Source organism: Lissotriton helveticus, chromosome 5_1 (genome assembly GCF_964261635.1).
Source record: "Lissotriton helveticus chromosome 5_1, aLisHel1.1, whole genome shotgun sequence".
NCBI classification, from domain to species: domain Eukaryota; kingdom Metazoa; phylum Chordata; class Amphibia; order Caudata; family Salamandridae; genus Lissotriton; species Lissotriton helveticus.
Genome location: NC_136065.1, coordinates 1089519928 through 1089545604, shown reverse-complemented (window position 1 = coordinate 1089545604; position 25677 = coordinate 1089519928). Strand labels below are relative to the sequence as shown.

General features: G+C 42.3%; 1 protein-coding gene across 5 annotated transcripts in view; it reads left to right on the top strand.

The window, feature by feature from the left end:
• Positions 1-25677, top strand: part of CNNM2 (cyclin and CBS domain divalent metal cation transport mediator 2) — a 1049463-nt gene that overhangs the window by 704370 nt on the left and 319416 nt on the right. The gene's annotated exons all lie outside the window — the stretch shown is intronic.

Genomic DNA, 25677 nt, shown 5'->3' with positions numbered 1-25677 from the left:
AATTATTTGGCATGCTCCTTCGTCAAGTCTTCGCTCATCCAGTGCTCCACTTCTATGAATTTCACACATCAGATTGGAAGAAAAGCTTTATCCTATCTTGCACGCAGATAATGAAATACTCTCCTTTCTTCTGTGTGGTCTGAAACCAACCACCTGAAGTTTAATAACAAGGGCATGAAAACATGGCTCTTTCATCTGACTACAGTCAGATGAAAATGTTCTTATAGGTTAAAATGATCCTTTTCTCTTTAAGAGTTTCTAGGTTAATGTTGGTTACCTTGCTACTTCTCAAACCATGTCAACTCAAGGATAAGTAAAACACTCTCTTGCTTATGTAATAGCTATTTTATAAAAATGTCTCCTAAACCCTGTTCTCTTTCAAAGCCGTGTATTGATTTTTGAACATTTTGTGAACAGTGATGGAGTACGAAATAGCAGTCCATTCTAGGCCCTCTTTGTCATCCTCCTGTTTTTTACATTGTATGTAAGTTTGAATTGTAAATTTTACATGAGTTCTACTCATGGGAATCTTAAGTTGATGTTCTCCCGTTTGGACCCACTCCTGGTCCACATGCTGAGGTTTTCGAAGATCGAAAGTATCTTGTCCCAGAGATGCACTATTGGCATCTGCAAATCCCTCTTTGTTTTTCTACGTGTAATGCTATGCTCTCACTCTTTGCTAATGTGCATTTTCCACCAGTGACACTCTCTGCCCTGAAATATATTGCTAAGCACCTCGTCACTGAACCTGTTGTCATCTTGCTTAACCTTTGGACTGATAAATAAGCCAAACAAACAAGCCTCTGGCATGTACACAGTTACCCTATCCATTACCATCTCTAGATGCTGTATTAATACTCTCCAGAATGTGGAAAAGGTTAGCACTAAGGATATCACATCTCAGACATGGTGGATTAATGCCAAGAATTACAGCTATCCTCTTAGGGGTAATATATGTGCTGTGAAGGTGGTTACTTTGGGCGTACTTGAGATTCTCATTCTTACATACCTTCTAAGCATGCTCTGAGACTTTACTCCAATCCATATCAATCTGCTCTCTGTCAATGTTGGTTTCTCACTTTTGTAAATTATGCTTAGCCATATTCAAAAATGACTTGTAGAACCAAGACACACATGTTCATCTACTCTGTATTGTAAATGATAATTGAAGAACTGCATGTGTCTGGAGTTCTCCCGGTCCCCCTCCCCTGCTACAGCCCCATACATTAGGAATTTTGATGCAGGTAACTGATATCAGCTCTAGTGGCCGTCACCGATAACATCAGGCTTGCCCTAGACCAGAACCAGTCCACCCTTCTAGTGCTATTAGACCTCTCCGCCGCTTTCGATACGGTTGATCACCAGACTTTGCTCATGAGAATGAGGGAGGCAGGGATTGGGGGAGTAGCCCTGAAATGGATGGTCAGTTTCCTCTCTAACCGGTCTCAGACCATTAATCTTGGCCCTTTCCGGTCTAAATCACAAGAACTTACAAAGGGGGTGCCACAGGGATCATGCCTAAGCCCAACTATGTTCAATATCTACATAGCCCCCTTGGGCTCTCCTAAGGAACTATGGGTTTGTCCTAATATCTTATGCGGACGACGCCCAACTCACTTTCCCCTTTAACAAAACCTCTCAGACCGCCCAATCCACCTTCTCTTCCGGCATACTGGCAATATCCCGCTGGATGGAAAACAACAACCTCCAGCTGAATGCCGGGAAGACGGATGTCTTGCTCTTCGGCAACGCCCCACTCCTATGGACACCCCACTGGTGACCCCCGGAACTAGGGAAGGCCCCCAACCCCTGCAACCACAGTTAAGAACCTAGGAGTGTACCTTGAACAGACCCTCACTATGAAGAAGCACGTTACTCACACTGTGGGTTCATGCTTCCACATACTAGGCCTCTTAAGGAGAGCTTTTCCTTATCTCCCCAACTCCACCAGAAATACCTTGACTCAGACTTTAGTACTGAGTAAGTTAGACTAATGCAATGCCCTCCTGATCTCAGCCACCGAGTCCTCATTAAACCGTCTTCAGATGATACAAAACATTGCCGCCCTCCTGATCTTACATGCCCCCCACAGATCAGCCTCCCTTCCTCTCCTTCACCAACTACATTGCCTGCCCATACGACAACGTGTGAAATTTAAGATATGCTGTCTTACCCACAAAGCAATCTGGGGAAATGGACCCCCCTATCTGGCGGAGAGGCTCCACCACGATACCCCACTCCGGGCTCTGCACTCAAGCTCTAAATCCCTTCTCAAAATCCCCAGAATAAAAAACTTGGAGGCAAGTCTTTCTCTCACCAAGCCTCACTCATATGGAATCAACTCCCTCTTGACTTAAGGCAATGCCCAGACCATTAGAAATTTAGGAAAACTCTGAAAACTGCTCTGTTCTCAGCTGAGCCCATGGCCGCTGCTCTTGCTGCATTTCCCGAGCTCTGATATATCCTCCAGAGGGTGATTCAAGCGCTATACAAGACAATACATCAAATCAAATCATATTCTTATATTAATGTAATCAAGGGCATCACTTCTCCTTCTTGTTAGCAATCTCCAATCATTGTTTTGCCAGTCTCACTCAAGGTTACTAGATGCATCTCCCCAGGCAATGCCTGTAATCTTAAATACTGTTTAACTTGACGGAGGGGGCTTATAATGTCCTCACACATCTATGCCAACATTTTATTGCTCTTCTTAGAAGACTAGGCTTGTCAAATGCTCTCCTTCTGTTTTTCAGTAGCAGTGCTACAAGGGCCTCTTATTTATCTGGAGGACCTCATTCACTCGCTTCATGGTGTGCCTCGCATCTATCCTTGCGCTGGTCAGAAGGGAGTCATGACATTAGAGGCTATTACCCTGAGCCTTATTCTAACAGAAGCCACTTAGAATTCTAAATTGTGCGCCTGTGTACTGAGTACTAAATAGACTTTGACATTGTACATTAGTCTGTGTCAAAGCCTAAACTGCAAAAATATCCAGTTTCCCCTATCAAACCTCTGTTCATATTGCTAATTTGGGTTATTTCACTCATCCTGTTGTCCGCATGGGACCTTCTCCCTCCACCACGAACCCCTTTGAGCAACTCCTGCATGACTCCCTTCCCAGAATCGAATCTACTGCAAGTGCTTTTGAAGGAGCATGTAACATTGCTAGCATACACTATTCACCCTCAATGACCAATCTGCTAATCCCAGATTAATTAGTAGTTCTATTTTAAAACCAACCCCCCCTCTTAATTTTCTGTCCTTTTTCACCCCTTTCTTCTGGAAAGGGTGTGAAACTTACTTGGGATCAGTCTTTAGCAGTTGTCATGTCTGGGTCACACCGCTTAAAAAAGTCTAGTATGAATCCTGTACCTTCCCATTTTGCTCACTATTTCCCGAATTCTGCCTGTCCCTTAGCGCAATAGTAGGGGGTTTGTAATGCATTGGTGGTTGGCCATGTGGGCTGCAGGGTCATCAGACATCGGCAGATATAGTGACTATACACGTGCAGTGCTGTGTAGAATATATGGTTTTCCAGCCTGGAGCCTAACGAAGAATGTTATATCTGTCTTCACTTCTTGGGTTCATGCCCTCCCTCTCACATTATGAATGCATTTAGCATTGCATTCTGTTTTATCTAATGTTTGTTTTTGCATCAAGGCAAGCTCTTTGCTCTGCATCAAACTTAGGTAGCTGTAAGATACCAAAAAATATCCTATTCCTCCATTTATTGATTTCCCGTTTTCTTAAAGGCAAAATGTAGGTTCTTTAATTCATTGCTTAAAATCCATTTTAAATGCTGATGTTACATTCCGATTTATAAATGCCTATTAGTTCACTGCTCAAATTCTTTAATACATATTGATTCTTGCATGCCTACTACACTACTTTTTTTAAGTATATACAGTAACAAGGTAGTAGACCTTCACCAATTCAATGAGTCTCACACAGAAGAAACCTTTGCAAATGCCAAATTACTGTTAAATGTTTTATTCTTGTTCTTGTCATCTCCATCAGTCTCACAACTTTCTTCAGATTAGTTCGATTTTTTTTATACATTCCACCTTAAATTCATATTTGCAAGCATCCAGCGCTGCCAGACAGCACAATTTCACCTAAGTGAAAACTAGCAACTCGTTCCTTTAATTTCTCTCAATACATTAATGTAGTCAATACACAAATACATATGCATGCTGGAAGTCCTTCTAATTAGGATGACACTCTCTTCAAGTACCAGCTAAATGATGTACCATTAAAATCTCCCGGAAGAATAGCACTGTTCCGAACCCACTCTGACAATGGATGCCTCAGAAGTGTATCCAGATGTGTATACTGCGATATAGAACGACACAGCTCCAGTCAATATTTTCATCAAGAAAAATCTGCCCTGTGATTGCTTATTTACCTTGACCATATATTTTCTTCACTGCAGGTTGGTGTGGAGCATCAATGCCACCCCGTTTTATAGCCCTTATCAATTAGATGAGACTTCTGAAAATATGCTTCATCGTGTTTCTTCCATTTAAGGGAGTTAAAATGTATTCATTATTATTAGGCAGTCAAACTGTTTAATGTGCTTAAACCAAATCTTAATGTTTATTATCTGTGGTTCATTACTTTTCATATTTCAAAACGTGTGCGTTGTATATGAAGCCTCTTCACATTCAAAGAAGAGGTGTGTTTAGTAACGAGTGCTTAATTATAAATCTAATGCTATTGAAAACACAAAAGGTGACTCCATTCATGACCCCAATCACACTGTTCATAAAGCATGCAGACTTTCAATATTTTCCCTTGCTGCCGTTTTAACAACTTGAATTGCCTTCTCTACAGGATGTTTTCTACCAAAAGACACTGCCTCTTGATAAGGAGTGTCAGACTTTCATACCATATCATCATGCACAGATTATCTGCTACAGTCAGCAACAAAAACACAGTAGACGAGACAAGTGATCCAAGAAAAGGCAAACATATAATATGTTATGCATAACATGAAGACTCCTACAAAAAAATCATTTCAAATATTGTTCTTATATATTAGGTAAAATTACATGACATATACTGAACAAGTACACCCCCTTATCCAATCGTTATGATATGAGATCAACATTCTAAATATAGGCTAACGGGTTCTTGGTTGAACTGCATGAGCATGAAAATGCAAATTCAAGAAATAACTGGTTAAGTCTCAATGAATAGTTGAGCAATTTTTGTATCACACATTTTAGGCTGAAATCAACCGTTACAACAGCAACTGCCAAATTCACTATAAGACTAATTAAACCACCTTTGGAAAAAATCATGCAGCAGATCATTAAGTGTAAGTTGCAAATTATAGAAGGGCACATAAACTGTCCAAAGGAAGGCTAAACTCAATCACACCCCATGAAAACCTCTACGAAAAAGTGCTTAGTATGCTTTCCAATCTATATCGGACAAACATTAGGCACATGATTTGGTCATAACATTAACAGCAGTTACAAACGCATGCAAATATAAGCTAAACTAATTTTCATTTCAGCAGTTTCCATCTTTAATATTTTGGGGGAATTGTGATATACATCCACACAACTCACAACCCTTTTGTGATGCAGTGACTTACTGACTGACAAATCCATGGTGTGAAACACCCTGCAACCTTGCCTTCCATTCACTAATTGTTCTATACTTTACTTGTCCAAAAGACATGTGTCTTGGCCTACCAAATGTAGCCAAGTTAAACCTCACTGCAGCTCTCAGTTAGCTTTGCAGATAGAGTGAGTGTCCCGCTTCCTAGTGCTGCTCAAGAATGTGTGCTTGCGCTAACAAACCAGTTTATTGAAAATTGTGTTATCATTCATTGAGACATAAATGCTTGCAAAGATTGAATGCTAGCTGTCTCTCTAATTGTGACTCTCTTTAGTTGAACCAGCTCCATCAAACCTGCAAGTGTATTTTTTAATTATTTGTTTAGAAAAGGTATTGATTTACAGATTCTCAATATTATTGTTTTGGCCATCAGGATTCCCTATGAGTCATTTTTTATACAGTCCTATGCTGAGTCATCATTGAGCAGCAGTGTCAACTTGGTCATGTTTAGATCAGTTAACATTAAATGTATTCTATGGGAACCGTCCAGCATCAAATAAAACTACTTAGCAGATGATGCTAATGATGAGATTTGCTCCTGACATTTTGTATCACCAACCCTCGTTTGTTGTCAGAAGGTTCCGTTTTTTAATTTTGTACACCATTCATATTGTACCTGTGAATATTTTTTGATGTTTGTAGATTGTTCAGATTAGTTACATTGGCAAGTATTAATGCATTCTGCATTGATTAGAAAATACATGTCCTCTGATATTAGTTTGAATATGTAAGAGGCAGGCAGAGTAAATCTTAATGGTAGGGAATGTTTGTGTACTTTTTAGTATGATCTCCTGCCATTGATAATTCTGTTACTATTTAAAGCAAGTTTACTCCACAGGCCATTAGATTTCAGTAACGCCTTAAATACCAGATGACAAGAAGCCCGTAGAGAGTGAAAAGCTATATTAACCCCCTGTACCATTAGTTGATTGACTGTAAGTATTCCTCTGCACATTGAGGTCTGCCTATAGAGGCATTACCCTCCATGAGGATTGAAACATAATAGAGCATTCAGTGCTAGATAAACATCTCTTTTATCCACTACAAGAGTCCGTCTTTATGAAAATTGTTTAATAGTGAAGAGTTCCACTTTTCTGGCTGTTGAACTGTGTTTCCCATTCGTTTTTGCCTAAAAGAGACCTTCAGCTTGTTGAAACCCATGGTTGACTTCACTTTGGGAAAACAGATATTTTTACTTTAAGATATTGAATTTATCATGTAGTGAGTTCTTACAAACAGAGAAATGCTTTGAAGAAAATACAATATTTAGTTACTAATTTAGCAGCAGTACATTATGATCAGAAATATTTTACATAGCAAAGATGGTGGTCCATGAGTAACAAATATAATGAGGTTAACATAGTTTACCGAAGCAAATGTTTATGTTTAGTTTAATTGTTCCACTATATGAATATGATTAGCTGAGACCAATTTATATAGGGCCATTCTCTATTTCTAATTAAAGAATATAGAGGCTTGTAATGTTTATAATTACTTGGGAATTGGATACTTATAATTATTGAATTTTGTGTTTAAGCAGGTTTCTTTTCAATGCTGTTTTGAACAATTGAAAAGAGTGAGTGGCAAGACTGTCGGGTAGTAGATAGCTCCATTGCAGGAGATTTATGATGTGGAAACGATTCTAGCTTAGAGGTGGCAAAGTGGCAAACGGTGTTGCTTGGAGAATGAGGTTGGTAGATCTTAGGTTCTGTGTTTGTTTGTAATATGGTAAGGTGTTCCAGGATAGGTCATTTGCATAATTGAATCGAAGTGTAAGTAGTTTGTATATGGACCTGTTCTTGGCAGTGAGCTAAAATGAGAGTATGCCTGGGAAGTTGTAAGGATTTCTGGTAGTAAAGTCTAGATCCTTGTCTAGAGGCACATAGGAGTAATTAGGGTGGCCTGAAAGACAACTATTATGGTATGAGAATTTTGTCTGTTGATTGATATGAGTGTGTTTATCTATTCAGTATCTGTGTTAGTAATTAAAAGTTCCAAGAGAACTCCAGGGTTCTAGGCGGATTGGAACATTTCAGTGACTCCAGGTAAAGAGAATTGAGTTGGTAGTCAGGTGACGAAGTTTGGAACCTCCATTTTGAAAGAAGTTACTATGAATGACTGTAGTGCGTCCATTTTTTACTACTTGTGATGCAATCTGAGACGTGGGACTGGATGTGGATATGAAAGTTGGAAACGAGAAGCTGCATAGGCTATCAGCAGTGAAATGAGAACCTAGATGAGAACATGATTTTGCCAAGGGGGGAATGTAGAGTTTGAAAAGACAAGGGCCAAGGACCAAGTGTTGGGGACACATGTTCGGAGTGGTAAAGGCATTTATGTCTTTGAGTTCCAAGTGGCTGAGTAATAGTCGCTTGAGCAGTAAAAGGTGAACCAGGATTGAGCTACACCATGTCTGCCTAGTGAGTTTAGAAAGGAGTGTAGAGAGGATGGCCAACAGTGCAGAAGGTAGTGTACATTATGATGAAGAAATAGTCATTTGTGATTTGCAGCAGTGATGACTTTTGATATGTTTGAGAGTGCCTTTTCAGTGGAGAGTATAGGATTGGCAGTCGGGTTTTAGGAAGGAAAGAACAACTGCACATGTGAAATATGATGGGCATATACAGAAGTGAGGGAGTAGTTTAATTAAGATGGTTGTTAGGTAATTTAGGGGTCTGTATGTAGGAGCAGGCAGCTTGATGGATCAAGGGCTGAATAGATCAGGTGGTGCATAGGACTGTTGGGCTGCTTTAATTGTTGGAGTAAGTTTAGTTGAGATGATGTGGCAGCGTGTGAGAGTGATAACCTGTGGCTACTGGTGTGGTTGGTGTTTAAAAGGATGGCGGTGTAAGAGTAAGCAGTGTAGCCAGAGTGCCCTGAAAAGTTGTGTATGTGTCATATTGATTGACTACTAAGGATGGGTCATTGATAAATGATCGCGGACAAGAGAGTAGTCATAGAGGATAATGCTGACATGAGATAATAATGATTGCTTGGAACCATAAAAATGTGGCATTGTCAAAAGCATTAGATGATGAGTTCAGAGAAAGGACTGAGTGTCTTTGTCCAAGTTTGTAACAGACTTTGTTTTTGCCCCAACTGTCTAGATGCTCTCTCTTTTTGGTTTTAAGATTGTGAATACTAGGGGATGTGCATGCTGGTTGTTGTGGGACAGTGGGGTAGAACATGTGTAATAGAGCATTGAGATTCTGTGTGATAGTTAGTTTAACATTCAGCCTCATTGGGTAAATAGAGTGACTTGGGATACACTGCTGTGCGAAGATGAATGGTGTGATTGGAAGTGAATAAATATGTGGAGATGAGTAGCAGGGTAGGCAATTCAGTCTTGTGGTTTTGTGGTTGCTAGGCATGGTAGAAGGAGGGACAAGATTATGCAGTGGTGGCTTGTCAACAGAGGGTTGTTTGGGTGGTGCCCTGTGCCCTTCGCCTTTGCAAGGCAATTGTTTTCCCTCTCAGCTTCTCCAGGGTCTTGATCACAGAGTAGGAAAGAGCTTAGTGGCCAGAGCAACAATCCACCTGCAAAATGCTGATTAAGTAGACAGCACTCTGGATATGAATATCTGGGTGGCTCATGTGTTAGGGGTGTCATTCAGCTGCGGTCCCCCCACACAGTCCCAGGCCATAATATTTAGCAGATGTACTGTGATTCCCTCAGGAAAGGTAGTGTATCTGCTAAAATTGGGTTGTGAGGATAATCAGCTCATCCCTGTGCCCACTGAGAGTCCTTATAAATCAGCAGCGGTGGGATCTCAACCCCAGGCTCAGTGTCTGACAAAGCTGTGCCTCTAGCCCTAGCAGAAGCTGTAAAGTCTGTAGGTGGTTCTTCTTCCTGGTCCTGATACACTGTCTAGCTCCTCATTGCAACATAGGAAACACTTATTCCTGGCTTCTATTTCCACTGCTGGATTTTTGACCCATTGCTGCCATGGAAGAGTTGCCAGCAGAGCAAGCAGGTAAGTTAAAATATCTAGTATTGCTGCTCTGTTTATGTGCTAGTGAAAGTATAGGTAAATGAATGTTTTAGCAAGCTTGAGTGTTTGTTTGAATAGTGGGAGTGAGAATCAGTGACAGTGGTAATGAGTGGAAGTAAGTTTGAGTGGGGATGGAGTGTGAATGACGTAGAGTGAGTGAGAGTGACTTCATGAGTGTGTGTATGTGAGAGAAAGATTCAGTGATTGGAGAGTGAACGAGAGTATAAGCGTGAATGAGTAAGTGAAAGTGAGTGAGTGTGTGTGAAGGGGTAGGAGTGTAAGTGAGTTAGAATGAGTGTGGGGGTTAGAGCAACTTAGTAAGTATGAGGGAGAATGAGCGAGAGAGGAAATATTTGGCTATGGGGATCTCCTTTGCCACCTAGTTAAAATCTGCAGATGATTGATTATGTGGCAAATCCAAAATTATGTGGAAAATGCCATAGCTGCTAAACATATAATTCCAGTCCCCTGTTAATGCTACTGCGCAGCAATGTGTATGTTGCTGTGTTTATTTAGATATTACTGTCATTAACAGACAAGTGTAAAGTGGTACTTCCTTGCAACAGGTTTAGCAGTGTATGTCTTTTTCTTAGGCTGGTGAATTTTATGTAGAGCAGAGTTGTAGGGCTTGAGGCCCTTTTCGGCCTGTACAGCACCAAAGAGGTGACACCCTTTGCTGATGCAGCCATTCACTATAGGGTGCTAGGGGCAAGCTTACTTTATGGCAAAGCAGGGTGTGCTGCTCCTCATTTTGTCTTTGGCGGAATTAAGTAACTGACGCTTCATGTAAGACTGCAGTGTTGTGATGGGCTAGGGAGGTCTCACACTCTTGCCCTTAAATCATGATGATGGTCTGCAAAAGAATCACACTCTATAGAAGGGTGCTTTGCTTTGTTGGGTGCATTCATCCTGAGCAATGCATTCATCTTTTGAGTAAACTCTTTTCAAAATGAATATTAAGAATGTATTTAGGTCCTCTAGTTATTAGTACTACTAAGTATATCATTAGTTTGGGTTCCCTCAAGAAGAGTAATAACACATAATGATTTCGGCAGACAGATTTAGAGATAGGCATTACAATTGACTTAACCATTTATTTTGTAACCTGAAACAGCATGCCTACTAAGTAGAAAACATTATAAAAGTCCAGTCCAATATTGGTTCTCCACATTTCCATAAGACAATGGTAGCCATGTCAGGGTTTTTAGGATTTTTTTTAAGCTTCTTTTTATTGTGCATTGGAGATCAAAAACAGAACAGTTGAACAAAACCATGTTGTTACAATATAATCACGAGCTCCTTCCCCTCTCGACAGCATTCTTCCCGCATTTGCAATGGGCCTCAAAATGAAGCATAATTTCTCGGGATGTAGTCTATTGTGCTCGACACCAACCCGGTTTCCAGTAATATAAAGTGGATTTGTGGAGCGCTGCTGTGAGGGTATCCAGGCACTGAGTAGATGATTGTAGGCATGTTGGGAGGCTGGGCCCGAGTGACCAGCTGGACTAGCTCCTCGACGGTCGCTCCCTCTCGCTCCCTGCCTCACTTCCCCGACCACCTGGATACACTCCTGCTGATCACTGCCAGACATCGCCTGCAGTTCTAGCGCCTCGACGCCGGACTAGCGCTCATTGCCTGTGTGGTATCGTTTTTTAGGGAATATCACATTTTATTTTACTTGATTTTAAAAGCGCTGCATTGCCTGTCCTGTGTAATTTCGTTTTTAGTTTAAATCATATTTTATTTATATTGCGCTGCATTTACTGGGTTTTAGCTGTCCCCTTCTGTGTGTCCGTGCCCCAGTTTCACTTTCCCTCCCTCCATTTGTTGTGCTCGTGGCCCGTGTCTCCTCCCAGCCTCCAAGCCGCCCCTCCCACGCTCCGCCCCCTCCACTATCTATTTAAGTCAGATGGTCCTACGCGCAGCGTCCACGCGCTACGGCCGCGCCGAAGGTGCGCCAAAGGTAAGCCCGTCTACGCCCGTCCGCGCCTGGACCGCGCCCAGCTCCAGACCCCCTGGTCCCCGCAGCCCCCACCCCTCCCGCATTACATACAAATCATCCACCCTCTTAGCCCTTAACCCCGGCCGACTCCCCAACTGCGCACAAGCCGCTCCTGGACACACCCATGGACCCTTCACATGCATCTCCTGCAAATTTGACGTCACCAAGACCAACTCCTCACCCACTAACACCAAACAGAGACCTGTCACCAACCACCTAAAATGCATCCTGCTCAACACCCGCTCGATCCACAGACACGCCATCGACCTCTGGAATCTACTAGACACCATCTCTCCGGACGTCGCCTTCCTAACTGAAACATGGATGAACGCCTCCTCAGCCCCAGACATCACCATTGCCATCCCGGAAGGCTACAAGATCATCCGAAAAGACCGCTACAAGCAAACAGGAGGAGGCATCGCTATCGTCCACAAGAACTCCATCCGCATCTCAACCAGCCCAGACGTCAACCTCGCTACCGCCGAGCACCTTCACTTCCAGATCCACACCGACCCTAAGACCACACTCAGAGGCACCCTCCTCTACAGGCCACCAGGACCCCGTGCACAATTCTGTGAAGACATCACTGACTTTATCACCCCTCACGCCCTCCCCTCCGAGGACTACATTCTATTGGGAGACCTCAATTTTCACCTGGAAAAGAGCAACGACAGCAACACCACCACCCTTCTGGACAATCTCGCCCACCTCGGACTCAAACAACTTGTTCATACCCCCACCCACAATGCAGGTCACACACTCGACCCTATCTTCACCTCCAGCAAACATATTTCCTTCAGTCACACCACAGCCCTCCATTGGACGGACCACAGCTGCGTTCACTTTATCTACAAAAAAACCACAACCAACAACCACCCTCAACCTACCCTGCGAAGAAACTGGAACAAAATCACCATCGACCAGATCTCCTCATCGCTTCTTCAAAACCCCCCTGCCCACTCTTCGAACCCCAACAAAGCAGCCTTTAACCTCACTCAATGGCTAACCAACTGCGCCGACAACCTGGCACCCCTGAAAAAACGTCAAATTAAACTAAGCAACAAAAACGCCCCCTGGTTCAACGATGAGCTTAAGAAATCCAAGAAACTCTGTCGCTCACTTGAGAAGGCCTGGAAAAAAAAACCAACACCAACACCAGGGACGCCTTCAAAAACGCCTCCCGCATACACCACCAACTGATCCGGACTGCCAAGAAAGCCGCTTTCAAAGACCGACTTTACAACAACGCCCACAATAGCAAGGAATTATTCAACATCGTCAAAGAGTTTACCAACCCCACTGCCAACTCCAACGACATCACTCCCTCTCAAGTCCTCTGTGACTCCCTAGCTTCGTTCTTCCACAACAAAATCGCAGACATCCACAACAGTTTCGACAACCAACCCGAAGACCAACCCACCCAACCTTCTGCCGTACCTTCACCCCCCTTGAACATCCTTAATGACTGGAACCCAATCTCCACTGAGGACACCATCCGCCTGATGAATTCCATCCACTCAGGATCCCCCACAGACCCATGCCCTCACCACATCTTCAACAAAGCAGATTCCATCATAGCACCACACCTCCGAGACGTCATCAACTGCTCCCTCAAATCCGCCACCTTCCCGGAAAGCTGGAAACACGCCGAACTCAGCGCCCTTCTAAAAAAACCCACAGCAGACCCCACCGAACTCAAAAACTACCGCCCCATCTCGCTCCTTCCATTCCCGGCCAAAGTCATCGAGAAAGCTGTCAACAACCAGCTCTCCGCCTTCCTCGAAACCAACAAATCCCTCGACTTCTCACAGTCCGGCTTCCGAGCCAAACACAGCACTGAGACCGCACTCATCGCAGCAACGGACGACATCCGAACTCTACTGGACAATGGAGACACAGTCGCCCTCATCCTCCTCGACCTCTCCGCAGCCTTCGACACAGTCTGTCATAGCACCCTGTTACAACGCCTCAGAAACATCGGAATCCAAGGAAAAGCGCTGGATTGGATCACCTCGTTCCTTGCCGGAAGAACCCAGAGAGTCCGCCTCCCACCATTCAAGTCAAAGGCCAATGAAGTCATCTGCGGCGTGCCACAAGGATCCTCACTCAGTCCCACTCTCTTCAACGTATACATGAGCCCCCTCGCGGCCATCGCACGCCAACACAACCTCAACATCATCTCCTACGCTGATGACACTCAACTGATCCTATCACTCACCAAAGACCCTAACACCGCCAAAACCAACCTGCATGAAGGAATGAATGAAGTAGCCGAGTGGATGAAGCACAGCCGTCTGAAACTGAATTCCGACAAAACAGAAGTCCTTATCTTAGGCACCTCCCCCTCTGCCTGGGACGACTCTTGGTGGCCAGTATCCCTTGGAAAAGCACCCATCCCGACAGACCACGCACGGAACCTGGGCGTCATTCTGGACTCCTCACTCTCGATGACCAGACAAGTCAACGCCGTTTCATCTTCTTGCTTCAACATTCTTCGCATGCTCAAAAAAACATTTCGCTGGATCTCCACCGAAACTAGAAAAACGGTCACCCACGCACTGGTCACTAGCCGACTGGACTACGGAAACACCCTATACGCCGGCACCACCGCAAAAATTCAGAAAAAACTCCAACGCATCCAGAACGCTTCAGCCAGACTCATACTAGACATCCCGCGTAATGAACACATTTCTGACCACCTGAAAAACCTCCACTGGCTCCCCGTCAATAAGAGGATAACATTCCGCCTCCTAACACACGCACACAAAGCACTTTACGAACTTGGACCCGAATGCCTAAATACACGACTTTCCTTCTACACCCCCTCCCGCCAGCTACGCTCCTCCAACCAAGCCCTTGCTGCTGTACCTCGCATCAACAAAACCACCATGGGTGGAAGATCCTTCTCCTACCTGGCGGCTAAAACCTGGAACTCACTCCCCACTCACCTTCGCCTCACTCAGAACCACCTAGCTTTCAGAAAGCAACTTAAAACCTGGATATTCGACAAATAACTTCCCACCCTTCTCCAAGCGCCTTGAGACCCTCTGGGTATGTAGCGCGCTATATAAATTTTTTGAATTGAATTGAATTGAGTACAGGCACTCTCAGTGGTCCCAAAGCAAGACTAATTGAAAAAACAGTTCTTCAGCTTCTTGTAGAATTCAAGAAGTGAGGAGGAGACTCTGATGTGTTGGGAGAAGGTTGTTCCAGGATATGGTAGTTTGGTAGGAGAATGATTGACCTCCCGTTCTGCGTCTTTGGATGCGAGGTGTGTGTGCGAGTGAACGTGATGCTGAGCAAACTTGTCTAGTGGGTTGGTGATTTAGGTATGCGGTTCCAATGTTAGTAGTGACTTGAATGCATGTGTCAAAAGTTTGAACAGGCACTACTTTTGGATGGGGAGCCAGTGGCGTTCTGTGAGGAGTGGTGTGGATTTGGTGTGTGAGGTCCAGTTCGAGTCTGGCTTCAGTGTTTTGGATGGTTTGAAGTCTGTAAAGAAGGTGGATTGGGATGCTGGCATAGAGTGTGTTGCAATAGTCCAATTTGTGCCCTCGTGATAGTATTTCTTTCCAGTGGGAGCTCCATGAAGATTTTATGTAACATGCGGAGGATGTGGCAGCATGAGGAGGTGACAGCATTAACTTGGGATTTCATGGTGAGGTTGGAGTCCAGGATGAAGACTAGGTTCCAAGCGTGGACAGTCTGGGTGGCTGTGGGTCCAAGTTCGACGGACCACCAGGTGGAGTCCCAAGGTGAACTCTTATTCCCACAGATCAGCACTTTAGTTTTGTTAGTGTTGAGTTAGAGACCGTTTTCTTTCATCCAGTTGGCCACGCTGGTCATGCATAAAAGTTTGTCTTGGTAGTGCCAGTGTCATCTAAGCGGAAATAAATGAGCTGGGTTTTGTCAGAGTAGGAGATGATGTTGAATCTGGGGAATGTTAGCCCGAGGAGTCATGTAGATGTAATTTAGATGTTGAAAAGTGAGGGGCCGAGTGAAGATCCCTGTGGAACTCCGCAGAGGAAATCCTTGGGTTCTGATGTGAACAGCATGAGCTTGGCTTGTTGTGTGCTTCTGGAGAAACAGGAAGCTATCCCACTCTTTACTACAGATCCATTAAAGTACATTTTAATACAAACTACAGAATAAAAACATTTAATTGTACACACTAGATAAGTTATAGTATGTGCTCAAATTACAAACATTAAAATTCTTCACTATTGATCAAGTAATAAATGCTATGCTCTTAAATAGCAATAAAACAATACAAGAGGATAAAATAGATAATAGAATCATAAAACGTTTGTAGTTTGAGAATAAATTAGGAAAAACACCTAATAAATGAGTGACATATAAAAGTCTAGGGTCCACCAAGTTCACTAACATTTATAACAACTCATTCACAATTGCGCTTTAAATTAACTCTTTAATAGTCTGTAACTATTATTGTGGTGTTGACCTTATCAAAGATATGGTCAACACTTACACATGTAAAGAACTATGAATGTATTCTTAAGGATCCATTCTAAGGCTGATGAAAATGCCCTTGTTTAAAGACCAGCAACTTACTTGATGTTTTAAACTCATCATAACTCGAGACTTTGCATTATCGTTATCCTCTATTGCACCAACACCTACTTAATAATTACATCATTTAAAAGCTGTATCTCCTATGTTTCCGCAATAGTCCAAATGGAAGCAACTACGTACTATAGCTAAAAACAATGTGCATAGTTGTATCACTTATCAATAATCGTAGAGCTTGCGATATTGTTTTGAACCCAAAATTGAATCATAGTTGACAATTATTTTCCATTCTGGACTTCGCATACCTGGGCAGAAAATAAACAAGCACCACATTCGCTATAGTACAAGCGGGGCACAAAATGCATTTACAGTCATCATGTTTGTTGTCACCGGTATTTCATTTCGATGTAATAGATCTCATTTGTAGGTATCAAAACCAAATTTTAAATAGAGTGTCTTGGCTAGTGGTGGCTGAAGAACAACCAAAGAACTTTTCAAATAGAGGTAAAGGTTTGACATTGAAGAATTGCACAGTCTTCGTTCGACACCCTTGCAGGCTCTATGTAACATATTTCCAATAAATGAACTTCAAACTCTGGATGACATTATTAAAGAGAATTGGTCAATCCAATAATTTCCAATACCTTAGATGACAAACCAAAACTTTATGTGCCGTAGCAATGGGAAGGTAATGGAACTGTCAATCTTCATCATCTCCTTTAAAACATCCCTGTATGGTACTAACTCCTCCATCGTCCAAATCTTCACCCAATAAAGTAGAGGTTATATTGCTGCCAGATTCTTTATTCTTTTCATGCCTATGTCAAAAAAACTGTGGTACAGGAGATGTAATATTGACCTTACAAAAGAGTTATTACCTAATGTCAATGGGTTTATATTATCTGTGTCCCAATTGTTAGCACCATCTAAAGCAGCAGCCTGAGTTTTAGCTTCATAAACTTCTGAGGAAGGGGAGATATCTCTAGAAATCGTAGACTGGTGCCTCTTATGTGTTGCTTAGGCTCTGTATTGGAGAATGTCTCAACATATTTGAATATTTGTATTCCATATCATCTTGCTATGTAGCGTTATACCCAAATAGTCAAATTCATGCATTCGTTCCAATCTTTTTTGTCCCATAAAACCACATAAGTCATGGTTATAGTTATATTCCTTGCTTTTCAGACTTCCCTGACGAAGGCCCAGTGCCGAAATGCATTGGAAGGATTGTTGTGGTTTACCTAACATGGAATAGTGAATATGTATATCGAAAATGAACAATTGAACAAATAAGAATTTTCAAACAAGTATGAATAAAATACTTTGGAAATACACAAGAAACGTTTGAAGGATAACTTTATTCCCCAAAAACTTTTGCTGAATTTTTTTCAGCACACAAGCCAGTGCCCTAGGAGACACCCACACATTCTGTGTCGGCGCTATCTTCATAGATTATCATTGTGCTCCTGAGCGGGGAGTACTCCTGGGAGCGCGACACACAAATCAAACCTTGGATTAACAAGCAGTGCACAGCCATCATATTCTTTAGTGAATCTACATATAAGGCATCAATAGGGCTATTTAAAGATATTTTTACCCAAATAACAAGCCCCGCTGATGGCCTTCCCACAGGAGATAAAATAGCGCTAAATAATGTTTTGTAGTCTAAACCAATAGGATGGGGGGGTAGGTTAGCTAGGTTTCCTTGAATATACATACATGGAACTGATCAATATATTCCAGCCAATCGGGAACATTACATTTTTGCCTAAGACCAGCAACATTCCATGAACATAGATGAAAGGAACCAATATCAATGTTATCTACTGCCCAGATTCAAACTGGCTCCTCTGAGAGCCTCACTCGACTGTGCTGCCAAGCGCATCACCGGCTCAACATGAAATAACCACATTGCCCCTGATTTGAAATCCCAAAACTGGCTACCTTTCGAAGCAAGAACCCAGCTAAAAATTGCCTTCATGACACACAAAGCCCTCCACCTCCAATTCCTAGATATCTTGCTCGAAACTAGAATGCTCTAGTGGTTTCAGATCATTCAGAAGCTCCAACACCTTACTTCTGAAACCTCGGAGATTTCACAAGAGGAAAACTTACAACCTATCTTTCTCTGGAAATGCTCTGAGAATTTGGAACACCTTGCCCCTTGAAATCTTAATGAATCCCTCAACTATATCCTCCTGATGAACACATTGTTTTCCCTAGATCCTAAGATACCCTTCCAGATTCCTCAACTTTCTTCTTGACTACGGCATACCGACTATTTTGTGTTTTCAACTTCTCAGCCGTGACACCACCCTACCTTTTCTCAACACTTCATGAACCTGCAGTTTTTCTTGACTATGATACTTTTGTTTTTACTGGTTTATCTCCTGTGCTCTTTGAACATTGTAAAGCATACCCTTCCTTTCTGCGTATTATTTTATCCTGTATTTTTCTTTAATATGTTATTATTGTTATTACTACTCTGTATACTTGTAAAGCGCTCTTCTACCAGCAAGGGTCAAGTTCGTGCCCCAAAAAAAAAATTGTGACTTTATTTAACAGGGATTCTCCATTCTCCCTTATTCTCCTTGTTAATTTAGGGATGTTTGTCATATGGGCTATTCCTCCAGTATATTTGTGTATTCTTTGTTTAGAGTGTTCATTAAAGTGCTGTTATAATCTATAGTGTCGATTTGTTATTAACACTGTCTCTCAAGGGTAAGCTCTGTAGTGTCCCTCTAACTGACTGACTGTGACAGGGATATTGTGTTTTGGGGACAACATTCATTGGTTTGATGACACCCCTAAAGCCCACTCCACTACTATGGATAGTAGTATTCACACTAGTATTCCAATTGCTTTGGTGGCCAATTGCCTGTTCTCTGATAGTTCCTTTGTTCAAGTTACTTACAAAAGGATGAACCTCCCTATCAGTCATCAAAGAGCTGGCTTCCTTGACCTCTGCTCCTTGCCTATAGCTTTACAAAATTCTTCAATGTGTTCTGTGTGTGTGTCCCCTATATCACCTTTCACACCCTTCTCTCCCCCTCTAATATCTGCATTAGAACTCTAACAAGCCTTTTATTTCTATGAGCTCTTGTGTAAAGGAATTGATCTTCAGACATAATTCCTCTAGGGATGGTTCTGTATTGCTTATACTTTTCTGGGTTTCAATTTCTCCAGTGATAATAAAGATACAAAAATATTATTGCACAAATACACAGCTGCATCAGAAGAATCTATATTAAATCAGTGAAAATGTAAAAACTCAAGGTCAAATAACACACAAAAACCTTTGATTTAAAAAAAAAAATGCTGTCCCAATAATAGCTGTTACAAATTAGTCAAAATCCAGTTCGAAATTGATGACCAAGAATGTATAAGAAAGCATGGCTCAATCATATTGCAAATCTTTCACATAGCAATGAAATCAAATGTGGGTAGTCCAAGCAAGAGCCACTAGCTAAAATAGGAATTAGGGCATTATTGTGATTCTTCATACTGTATCTGTCAAACAAGTGGGTAAAAACGCATGGTGAAGGAAAGGTTTTAAACTATGGAAGTACAACTTATACTTAACAATCGTTAGGTATTGAAGTACCTACAGTCCTAGAGAAGGTCCATGGGAACCAGATCAAGGGGGGAGGCCCAGCATCTTCTGATCTATGACAAGTGAGGAATTGGAAGCTCTTTTTATCACTGCACAAGGCCTGGGCCTCCTCCTTCCACCACCTCCTTATCCAGCAGGATTTGTGGGACTGGCAGTCCCCTTGCAGGTGACCGTGTTTTGGCATTCCAGTCAGTGGGTGAATTGGAAGCGCTTTAAAGCACTGCCCGATGCTGGGGTCTCTTCCTTCCACCACTCCTTCTCCAGCTGGGTTTCTGGGACTCATAGTCCCCTTGCAGGCGAAAGTGTTTGGGCTTCCCTTTGAGTGCTTGTCCTTGTTTTCCCACTATGTGTAGCCTGGCGATAAGTGTGTGGTGGGAGACGGTGTCGAAAGCCCTGAAGAAGTCGAAGTAGGATGATGATGGTGGTCTGTCCACTGTCGAGGATGGTGCTTATTGTTGTCTGTGGCAGTAATGAGGGCTGTTTCAGTGCTGTGGTTGTTTGAGAATCCTCATGGCAAGTCATCCAGGAGTTTGGGGCAATCTAGGTGGTCAGAGAGCTGCCTGTTGATGGGCTTCTTGGTGACTTTGGCTGGGAAAGGGAGCGGCAAGATGGGTCAGTAGTAGCTGAGTACTTTGGGGTCGGCTGAGGATTTTGAGGAGGATGGTGACTTTGGCGTGTTTTCAGTTATCTGGGAAGGTGGCTATCTTGAGGGAGGTGTTGATGATGGAAGGGAGTGCAAGACTGATCGTGGCTCTTCCAGGCTCTAGATATGGTGGGGAAAGGGATCTGTGGGTGTCCTTAGTGGACTGTCTTCATTATTGCTGCAGTGTCCTTGATGGATAGAGGGTTCCATGCTATCAGTTAGTAAGTAGTCTTTGGTTGATGAGGTTAGCAGGCTGTGTAATGTCCTTCCCTTCCACCTGTGCGTCTACCCTTCCCTTTTGTTGGTCACAGAATATTGTGTTGTTCCCTCCATTGACCCCAGATTTTGATGTATTTTTGGGGGCAGCCTCTGGATATATGTATACTGCCTCATCGGCCAGTAAGCTATAGTCCATTCCTCTCAACCATATTGCTCTGGGCTTTCAGGATCTTACATAGAGCTACTGATCAGAATTGCCTTTATTTCAAGCCTTTTGAAGCATGAATATAGTCTTTTGCATCAACCTTTACAACGCCTGCCATGAATTGTCTGTTATTAGTTCCATAATTTACAGATCCTGTTTTTTCGGCAGTTGAACGGTTTTGCTGTTTCTGTTCACCATAAATGGTTTTGAAGCACAGGGACAAGCCCATGGAGATAAGGAGAGAGCAATTGTGTGATTTTGTTTCATGTCTTTAATTTGGTGTGATAGGAGGAAGGAGAGCCTTTCTTGCTGTATTGCTTTTTGATAGAGTAATTGTATTGTTGTGCAACTACAATGTATATGTAGCTATCAAAATCGTAGATTCCTAGTGACCCTAAGATAGTTAGGCACTGCATATGGAAGGGTTACATTATAGGTAGCTCTATTTTTCTTCTTGTCTGTTGACTGGTATTAGTAAATTTACCTGGATAATATTCTGATTACTTGTATCCGAATGCTTTAAAATTAACAGTTTTCTTGTGGCGACAGCACACGCTGTGAGTGGTAAGTAAGCACATTTATTCTCCTCAAAGGAACGCAAACAACTGCTATTTCAACGTGCTCCAGTCATGGAACGTGGACCAACTTCCACTATAAGAGCCTGCAGTGAGGCACACACAGATAGACAAAAGAGAGGAGGTATAAAGGAGAGTTGATAGAGACCGGCTCGGAAGGCAATCAAAATGAATTTAAAATATACAAGATAATGACAGTAAAATACAACTCACTACATGTTCTCCCTCTTATCAAAGAAATTGAACCATGGAATAGTTCTTAAAGGGTAAGAGGGGTGCAGCATTTCTTTATGGTCTCCCTTCACACTCTGGCAATTCACCTCCTCCCTACAAACATCCATTTGTGAATCCTCCACCATCAGAAACTGCGAATGAAGCTTCACTACCCATTCCATGCATGGTTCCATTCTGTTAATTGATGGAGCCTTTAAGAGTTGAAGTGATAGTAGTACCTTGGAGGATTGTCTGTTATCAGAAATCACAGGTTTGGTAATAACAAAACATAAACCATTCCAAAGTTGTGCAGTTGCCAATAAAAAAACAGTATCCCACGTCTTTGGCTGGACTGGGAATACAAAGCAGCCTTGGCAATTTTGTCAGACCAGGCTCCCGGGGAGGGGAGGGGGGCAAGTGTGAAGCGCTGCTGCTTTTGTTACCATGAGGGTGATATTGTGGCACCGCTGCAAAACTGGCCCGGTAACAAAACCGGCCCCTACCCTTCCAAACCAGCCCCCACCCTTCCAGTCTCCTGGGGAAACACCTGATGCCCGCTACGGCCAGTCCAGTCCTGGTCTTCGCCACAGACATGGGCTAACTTTATTTGCTGTCATTTGATCTCTTTTCAGAACATTTAATCTAATCACCAACCTGCACAGTTAATTCCTTTGAAGGAGCCCATTAAGAGCTGAAGTGATAGCAGCACCTCGGAGGATTGTCTGTTATCAGAAATCACAGGTTTGGTAATAACAAAACATAAACCACTCCACTATTGTCTATTTGCCAACATAAAAGCAGCGTCCTCGTCTTCAGGGCTGGACTGGGAACGCAAAGCAGCCCTGGCAATTTTGTCCGACCAGCCCCCCGGGGGGGCAAGTCTGAAGCACTGCTGCTTTTGTTATTGGGGGGCCGATATTGCAGCGCTGCTGCAAAACCTGGCCCAGTTACAAAACCGCCCCCCACCCTTCAAAAACCCACCCTCACCTTTACAGCCTCCCGGGGACACGCCTGATGCTTGCTATGGCTAGTCCAGCCCTTGTCCTCGCCACAAACATGGGCTAACTTTATTTGCTGTCATTGGATCTCTCTTCAGAACATTTTATCTTCTTTCCAACCTGCACAGATAATTTCTTGACTGTATTTTTTGCACCGTATTTCCATTTTGCATTGTTTCTGTGAAGCATCCTAACACTATTTGATTCCATCCTTGGTGAGTGTACTACTTTCCCATCTTTTCCACGCTAAGAAACAAAAAGGTTGCAGGCTGCCGCTGGCCAACCTGCCCCAAACCAACTCAAATGGAGTCTTCCCTGTAGGTCTGTGTTGGACCATGTGATACCACCATATTCTCTGCTGCCTCAATATGGATATGAGATTGTAGTGCCTTTAGAACTGTATCCTTGATAAATCGATTGGCTCTTTAGACTTGGCATAATGCATGTCTGCTAAAAATAATTCATCCATCCAATAAAGTCTATTCCAACTTTCCTCCAAGGACCTTTAGGAAACTCAGCTGATGTCATGCACTTATATAACTTCACGGTTTTGCCAGCATTGTTTCAAATTGCAGATTTGCTAACATAAAGCTCCACATATCAGTCATTGATGACCACAGAAGGAACTTTGTGCCTTCAACACATCACAACGTAATATAACCTCACCCTTGATCATAAGAAAGTTCCTCTTTCACTTTCCAGAATGGTTGTAAACTTTATCCAACACGTTTTCATGGGACTACCCTCCACACTGTTTTCTTTCACTCTCCTTTATATTTCCTCTGGGAGTGTTCCCTGAATATCAGATTAACAATAATGATGGGGTATAATATTGAGGACAGAATATGAAAAATAAAATATTGACAAGTAATTAAGCCTAGGTTTTCTGCACCTGACGCCACATATATGTACCTTCACTGTACATATATCTTCAAATTACGTAGATGTGGAGTTAGGAATAGTGAATCTATACTTCCCTATAAGGAATTACCTTTGATATTTTGTACCTTGATATTCTCTCCTCAATACTAGTATGGCACAATATTGTTTGTGGCGATATTCTGTAGTACAATTGCCCATCTATGTCCATGGCATCTAGCTACTCTTTGTATGGTTACTACTTCTATTGCATCACTACATCTAACAACCATGCTACCGTTAAATCCTTCTCATCATTCCACTGATGTTCATCCACTGCGCTTCACATGGGGCGCATATGTATGCAGCCCGTACCTTCAGTACTTCAGATACTCTTGTAGCTGGTGTTGTCCATAGTTTAAAGATTCAGGAAACTTTCTTGACAACATTTTGTGCAAACTCTGCCACCCATAATAATTCTGCCGATTGCATTTCTGATCTAACAAAAATAAGGGAAAATACTGTTCTAGCTCTTGATTCACCATTTCAGTTTGCCCATCTGTTTCTGGGTCATAACTGATGGACAGTTTATATTCCATACCTAAGACTTGCTTGAAGTACCTGTAGAAGCGTGAAAGGAAATGAGAGCCCCTATCTGATATTACCAAATGTGGAATTCCATGCGCCCTGACAGTGTTGATTAAATAGTTGACTAGCATTTGAAAGTTCCTTTTAGGTAAAGGAATGGCTCATTTCAGTGAAAGTGTTTACTAGTAATGAAATGGTATTATAACCCTGGCTGGAAGGTAAATCAATGTTTACGTCCATAGTAACTGTATGACATTAGTGAGGGGGTATGGGCAAAGAGTGTAAATTATCCAGCGGGCCTGTTTACTGGGGTTTCCTCTGGAACAGATCTCACAAGTGGATAGATATTTTCAAATGTGTGAAGTTATGTCTGATCACCAAAACAAATGCTTAATCAATGCCTCACTCTTGTGGATACATTTATATCTAGCCTATGGACTGTCAGGACATTCTTGTAAAGCTCTTGCTGGAATTGGTGGGCAAATACAAGGCTCCCTCTTGATAGGGAACTTGGTTGTTTTTCTCTTCTGGAGTCCAGACAAGACCATTCTAACAGTTCTCTGTGTCAGGACCTCTTGTGTCTTCTTCACAATTTCATGATGTATTGGAACACATTCTATTAGGGTTTGGAATAATAGGCTGTGGATGCACTGAATGTTTACTTGGTTCTGTTTGAATCATAACCTTTTCACTTCTGGAGACCCCCACTGAATCACTTATAAATTCCAGGAACCCCCACCTAAGCAAGTTTTATCATTTGAACCTCAAAACAATGAACACGTATACAGAAACAAGAATAACTCAATTGACTACAAATATTATGGAATATTTTATTTAATTCACAAACAAAAGAATTTACATTTTGATGGCAAGGTTGGACCTTTTTCAAAATTCAGCTAAAGCGATATTCTGGACTCTTTTTGCTATCACTTTGTCTTTTTTGCTCCAAATGCATTTCCTCTTTCTTCAGTGCATACCAGTGCTGCTTCAAGTAAGTTACTAATCGTCCATACTAGGTTCCATTTGCTGTACTTGTGTTGGTCACACAAAACAAAATAAGGGCACCAACTTCATTTTTTGCTTCCAATTTTTGATTCCTTCACATGTACAGGGCATTTTCAAACTTCAAATTCAAATTTAGCTTTTTTATATATATGTACTTTATCAATCTGGTAACATTATGTAATTTTACAAACGATTGTGTACCCCTTTCCCCACGCAGACGTTGCAGTCCCCAGTGGTCAAAGACCCCCAGGTTAAAAATCGCTGCCATGAGCAAAAATGTATTGCAAAATCAAAGTCAACAAATAAAGTGACCATTGTAATTGCTTAGGAGTGAGTGTTTTAGCTGCCTTAAGGTACTGTACATTTTTTATGATCAATAAGTACGGTAACTACATATCTGGCTCCTAATAAATATCCCCATTCTTGAAAGTCATTCTTCAATGACAATAGCTGTTTTTCTATAAAAGTGTAGTTAATCTCAGCAAATGTTAGTTTCCGTGGCCAAAAGCCCACTAGTTTTAACAGGTTAGTGATTTTGTGACACTGGATAACACTCCTGCATTGACTTGACCTGAAGCGTCTGCTCCTAAATAAAATGGTTTCATGGG